Consider the following 6,724-nt stretch of genomic DNA (forward strand, 5'->3'; position numbering starts at 1 on the left):
TGCTTAAGGCAATGGCCAATTGCAATACACAGGTGGCTGCATTGATAAGTCAGTGGTTGACGCTGTGCCTCCCCCAAAAAAAGTACCAGAATGTCAGGCCTCTGAGCCCAAGCTAAGCCATCGTATCCCCTGTGACCTGCACGTACACATCCAGAGGACCTGAAGCAACTGAAGATCCACAAAAGAAGTGAAAATACCCTTAACTGATGACAATCCACCATTGTGATTTGTTCCTGCCCCATCCTAACTGATACGATATATTCTCCCCCGCCGTTAAGAAAGTACTTTGTAATGTTCTCCCCCCGCCCTTGAGAAGGTCCTTTGTTCACCTATCCCAAACCTGTAAGAACTAATGATAATCCCACCACCCTTTGCTGACTCTCTTTTTGTACTCAGCCGGCCTGCACCCAGGTGAAACCAACAACCTTGTTGCTTACACAAAGTCTGTTTGCTGGTCTCTTCACACGGACGCGCATGACGCACAATGTTTGGCAGCAGCACACAGAACAGGAAACGCCAACTCTTTTGACAGCAAAGGGTTAGGTCAACTGATCGTATTTTTTCTGTCAAGAGCCAGAGAAATACTTGATGTTCTTAGTTGTGTTTCTGTAATAGTTGATAAATGACATGACAAAAACCTGACTATATAAACCTATTGGTCTAACTACGTATTTGTACCTTTTATAGTAGTCCAGCCCTTTCATTACTTTCCCGCCTTGCGCTCTTAAAGCCAGCCTTGCAGATCTGCCCAGAAAACCAGTCCCATGTTTTTTTTCTTTAGAATAGCCTTCCCCATTCCTCAAAATGGAATCGAGGAAATCAGCATTCCTTAGTAGATTCCTGGCTTCAGTTTTTATCCACCAGTGGGAAAGGAGCGACCTGCAAGGCTGCTTTAAACACCCATTGGCGTGGCCTGAAGGCAAAGCTGCGCCCACACTGGAGTGCTGTTGTCTCAAACATGAACTCACTCCCTCAGGGCAGGCATATCCAGGAAGTGCTAAGACACTTAAAATTTTCTAGTGCTTTTGAGATCCACAATTACTTACAATTTATGTAGTGAATTCTAAAAATTGAAAACACTAAAAAAGGCATTGTTTTAGCCTGTCTTTAGTTAACCCATTCAAAATCCAAACATACAAAATGGTTTATTTGAATTCAGAACTGCCCCTGTTACTATGAACTCTGTTTTAAAGAAACCGTACAAAAAGAAAAATTCTAACCCAAAACAATTAAAATATTTTTCCACTAAATACTGACACAAACATGTAGCAAAGAGTATAAAAAGTTATTCATTTAAATATATACCAACTCTTTGAAACTCAAAAACTGTTTTAATTAATACTTATTGAGGATATATACGATGAGGTGAAGAAGGAAGGTATGTTGAAAGAGAATATATTGCAACAGCCTACACAGTACAGTTAACTCTATTATACTGCAAACTTTTTGTAACAAAAAATGTCTTTTTTATTCCAATGTGGACGGGGATTTTCCTCATGGAGCATCTGTGGCTGTTTCTCAGCTGAGCTCATCCTTTTGGATTTGATGAATCCAAAAAAGACTCACATGCGTGTGTTCGCGTGTGAGTATTTAAGGCAGCTTCAGTTTCAAACGTTTTTGCGCACACTTTGCATTTCGGTCGGACACGGCGCCGTCAGGAGATTCATCCTCGTGGCTGGGTTTGTTCTCCTGTTGGTTATTGTCCCCGGCCCCATTTTGCTTGGACACTGGCTGCGGTTCCTCTAACCTGTGTACGATGAGGAGGTGCCTGGACAGAGAGACGTGAGACGTGGAGCAGAAGCCACACTTCCGGCACTGGCAGGAAGAACCATCGGATTTGTGCTGAGGGATGTGTTCGTGGAACTGCGGCAGGTTTTCGGCGGTGAGGCCACACACGGCACATCTGTGAACCTGCAAAACATTGATTTTCAGCTTTTTCAGTGGTTGAGTGATGGCTCCTCGGGGGGGCCTGAACTCCGGAACTGGTTTTTCCAACTTCCGCTTGGGACTGGGACCTTGGTGTCTTCTTTTATTTGTGCTTCCTCCTCATTGGTGGCGTGTCATTTCTTTCAGGGCAGCGTCCTTAATGTCGTGCACCAGATGGACGTGCTTCTCCAGCATCCATCGTTTGGTAAAGGTTCTTCTGGAGTCTGGGCAGTGTGAGCAGGCGTACACTTTCCTGATGACTCTGTGTTTGATCCGGTTGTGCCGGGACAGGCTGTGAGACGAGCTGAAAGGCTTGTCACACTGGCGGCAGGGGTGTTTCTTCACTTGCTTCCCGTGCTCCTTCCTTGGGTGGGATATGTACACATCTCTCTGCATGAACAGGCGGCCACACTCCCAACACGTCCAATCCAGGCCTAGCCACTTTCTTGGTTTCTATTGATTTTTTTTTTTTTCACAGGAGATGGAGACTTCTTTTCCAATTTCTCTTTCCCATACATGGATTTGGTGTCCTCTTTGTTCTGATTTGCTGGATTTTGAGTTGCCGGCTTAATGCTCAAAGGCAAGTGTATACCCAAGTTTGGAGGCCCTTCAATACTTTTCAATGTTCCGTGCACAGACTTGATACGGTCCATCATAAGTTGCTTCTGTGCATATAAAAGAGAACAGTCTGGACACTTGAAAACAGACACCTTCTGGTTTTCAATGTGTTGGTCAAAGTGGTGATACAGCAAGGTTTGCAGGGTGAACACAATGTCGCACATGGAACACTTACATATTATTTTTGGTTCTTCTATCTTGAAGCCAGGATGCTGTGTGTAGGTGTGGGAATGTGTGCTTGGGGCAGACTTAAACGCCACTGGACAAATAGGACACTTACCGAAGACTTCACAGTGAGAATCTTGAATGCGAGACTTCAGAGCAGCCCCATCAGAGTACACAACATTGCAATGCACACATCGAAAACCAATGCTTCTCGTGTAGTGCAGACAGTTCTTGGTGCAAACAGTTTTTTTTTTTTTTTTTTTTTTTTTTTTTTGGTGACGTGGGTCTGGAAGTGCACAGACCTGCCGATGGCCCCCGCCCTCAGATTTGTGCTGATGGATTCTCTGGTGTGATGCATAACTGCACCGGTTAGGAAGCGGCATCTGGCAGATGGTGCAAGTCTTTTGTCCACTCGTATCTGCAGCTTGCTGGAAGTGTGTAGCCAGTGACGTCTCGTCCTGGAAGACTTCATTACACTCCTAACATTTTAGACTATGTCACACAGTTTGGAGGGGTCTTCATCTAGGGGCATGGCTGCGATGATGGGAGTGCTTGAAGGAGCTGATATGACTGTCCCAGTTATGCCAGACTGAATTTTTGCGACAGTGTGTGTGCTGGCTCCCACAGGGCTCTGAAGAGTGGAAGTTGAAGTGGAAGTATTGCTTGATGGAGAAACTGTCATTTGATCTGCTGGGACTGGCTTTAAAATTAAGTGAGAGCATTGCATTACCACCCCTTTCTCCTTATGCCCACCGGCATGGGAAAGGAGGCTGCATTTGTTGTGAAAAGCGAGGTTCTTTGTACAATGGTTGCATGTTACTTTGATGCACACGCTCCATCTGTCGCAGTGCTGGGTCAGACTCTTTTCTTTTCTTCCTTTTTTTTTTTTTTTTTTGAGACATAATCTTGCCTTGTCACCCAGGCTGAAGTGCAGTGGCACAATCTCTGCTCACTGCAAGCTCCACCTCCCACGTTCATGCCATTTTCCTGCCTCAACCTCCCCAGTAGCTGGGACTACAGGTGCCTGCCACCACTCCCGGCTTTTTTTTTTTTTTTTTTTTTTTTTTAGTAGAGACGGGTTTCACCATGTTAACCAGGATGATCTCAATCTCCTGACCTCATGATCCACCTGCCTCAGTCTCCCAAAGTGCTGGTGCACAGGAGTCCCCATACTCCAAGCACTTGTACCCATGCATCGGTAACGTGATCCCTGCATTGGCAGGAGGACTGAGGTTTGGGATGTAAACAGGTACTGGATTGACACTGCTTGGCACCTTGTTGAAAGCTTCCACCACAGAACTCTGCAAGGATGACACCACCTGAACCTGAGACACCTTTTGGGGAGGGGGGTTTGCGAGGCTGCTGCATTGATTATTACCTCTTTTATTTGTTGCTGAGGTTTGGTTAGCACTTGGCAGAGTTCAGAGGTGGCCTGGGCACCCTGAGGCAAAAGGTTAAGGTTGGCGGCAAGGTGCACAGTCTTTGGCAGGAGTTTGGTGTTGGCCGGGCTGGATGCTGGCACCATGACAATTTGCTGCTGGATGGTGGTGGTGGTTTTAATGATGGCACTGATGGCACTCTGGACAGAGGCAGCACATATGACTGTGGCTTTCACTGTGGTGTTGTTAGTAAGCTTCAAATTAATGACTTGGGATCCTGCTGTCTTCACAGCAGATACTGGGAGGAAAGCAGTAGCCACAGGCTTGATTGTGACCTGTTTTGGGGGTGAGCTCTGCAGGGGAAACTGCATTGGTCATGACCGCGGACTGGGGAGGTGCCTTGGGGAGAGAGGAAAGGACAGCAGCTGATGCTGGAGATGACAGAAGGGATGTCACAGAGGCCATCACGGATGCTGTCTGCTCGGAAGGTTTCTTCCCAGAGTCAAGATCCACTTCTGGCAATACCCTGGCCACTGTTCTCTTGATTTCCCCAGAAGATGTCTTAATGGTTTTTATGTGGACTTTGGGGGCTGCTGGTGTGGACCCTGTGGGAGAGGACGGGGATCCCTTGCTGCTGTTCTCCCTTGAGATGCTTCTGGGGCTATTCGGTTGCTTTGGGGATGGTTTTTTGGTCCCATCGATGAGATTTTGGGATTCAGGAGACTTGTCGGCGGCTCTCGGACTGTCCTGTACTTCTTTTGGTAACAGGGAGGATTCCCTCGAATTGGCCACCGGTTCTTTGCAGGAGTGTGAAGCCGCCTTTTTAGCACTGAGAGCCGTGATAGCAGCAATACAGGATGAGAGCTTGGAGGATGACTTTGTCTTTGTGGCGCAATGCCAGAGGCCGGTGTCCTTCTTCTCGGAGCTTGGCTTCCCATCCAGGACTCTGTTTTCTAGCACCTTGTCAGAGTTTTCCTTCAACTTATCCTCTGCTTTTCTGACTTTAAAAAGTTCATAAACACTCAGGTTTATAGAATTTGCTTTGGTTTCTCTCTTAACAATTTTGTTTTTCTCCATATTGCCTGATGTAGAGAGTCCAGTTTTGCTGGAGTTTTCCCCTCCAAGTGCCTTCAGCTTATCGCAGTCCTGCTGGGGAGCCGACCCTGTCAACACCTTCGGCCTGAAACTTGATCGCACCTCCTCCTTGTCAGGGGGTTCATCCACCTCCATCTTCTCATCATCATCAAACTCTTCAGCACTGGAGATCGGGCTAAACTGGCTGAACGTTGTGTCTTTCAGAGTCACCTGGGAGGCAGGCACGTCTCCTTTCAAGGACTTTGCTCCATCTTTACCATAACTGTAAAGAGGGGACGCTGTGAGAAACCCATTATGTTGGCCATTGCTGGTGGTTGTAACTGTCTTTCTCCCGCCCTCGGAGGAGTCGATGCTCCAAACATTCTTGAAGATCGTGCTGACATCCACGTTGGAAGATGATGGTGTGTGGGAGTCCTCCTCTCCGTGAGCGTTCTGCTTCGTGTGGCTTTCGTGGTCATCGTGTCCATTCTCAATAGCTGCTTTAGGATCAGCCATATCTGGGATGTCAAATGCTGCCAGGACGTCATCAAAGTCTGGGGTCTTCATATCCCCCATGGTCACGAATTCGAGGAGATGTTCTTGTGAACCTGGACCTTTTGGAAAGACTTTAGGTTACTGTCACATGGCTGCATTCTCAGCAAACAGGAAAGGGTTAAAAGCAGCCCCAGTCAACAGGCCTTTTGAGCTTCATAATAGTCAGAAGCATCCCTAACACCCTTTAGTAGCTTCTAAAAGAAAAAGCACAAAACAGAACATACACGCTTCCCGGGTTGGCCTTCGCTGCGGTCAAGCCTGGGCATTTGGGCCACAGCTCGGATGACTTTTGTTCAGCACGGCGCTGCCTGCCGCTGCTGCTGTGGCTGTTGCTGCTGTCAACGGAGTGGCGGCGGTGGCTTCCATGTGATGGGCCTGTCATCTGCGTTCCCACTGCCGAGGTCTGTGTGTGCGTGTGCGGTGGAGCGGCCTCGCCGCCCCCTCCCAAACCAATGCATTTCTTAAATGTATTTGACTGATGTCTCCTGCCTCCCTAAAATCTGTGAAACCAAGCTGTACCCCGACCGCCTCGGGCACATGTTCTCAGAACCTCCTGGGGGCTGTGTCACGGCCCATGGTCACTCATATTTGGCTCAGAATAAATCTCTTCAAATACTTTACAGAGTTTGACTCTTTTTGGTGACAGACCTTTCTTCAGTGCACGCATTCTCTAGAGGATGTCGGGGCAGAGCCCAGTGACAGGTGTGGGGCTCAGAGGCTGAGCTGCCTTTTCCTCCCTCTGCTGTGTAACAAGGAGCCCTAAAGCATGCTGGCTCGTGTGAGTGACTGCCTCATGAATATTGAATTTATTCTCTCCTCCATGTGGCCACAATCCCCACAGGGACTTTTCTGAGGTGAGGAGGACCTGAGAGCTGCGTATCTCCTCTTGATCTACAGCACAACACAGCTTTCTATAGAAATGCTTCGGGAAGGGAAGAACTGGGCTCAACTGGTATCTTCTCCATGGTGTAAACTGCCTACTTCAAAAAGTAATAAACATATTTCCC

The 6,724-nt window shown here is 47.6% G+C and overlaps 1 pseudogene; it reads right to left on the bottom strand.

Moving 5' to 3' along the window:
- Positions 1–1,430: 1,430 nt before the first annotated feature.
- Positions 1,431–6,099, bottom strand: LOC104666154 (annotated as a pseudogene).
- Positions 6,100–6,724: the final 625 nt, after the last annotated feature.

Source organism: Rhinopithecus roxellana, chromosome 6, assembly GCF_007565055.1.
Source record: "Rhinopithecus roxellana isolate Shanxi Qingling chromosome 6, ASM756505v1, whole genome shotgun sequence".
NCBI classification, from domain to species: Eukaryota; Metazoa; Chordata; class Mammalia; order Primates; family Cercopithecidae; genus Rhinopithecus; species Rhinopithecus roxellana.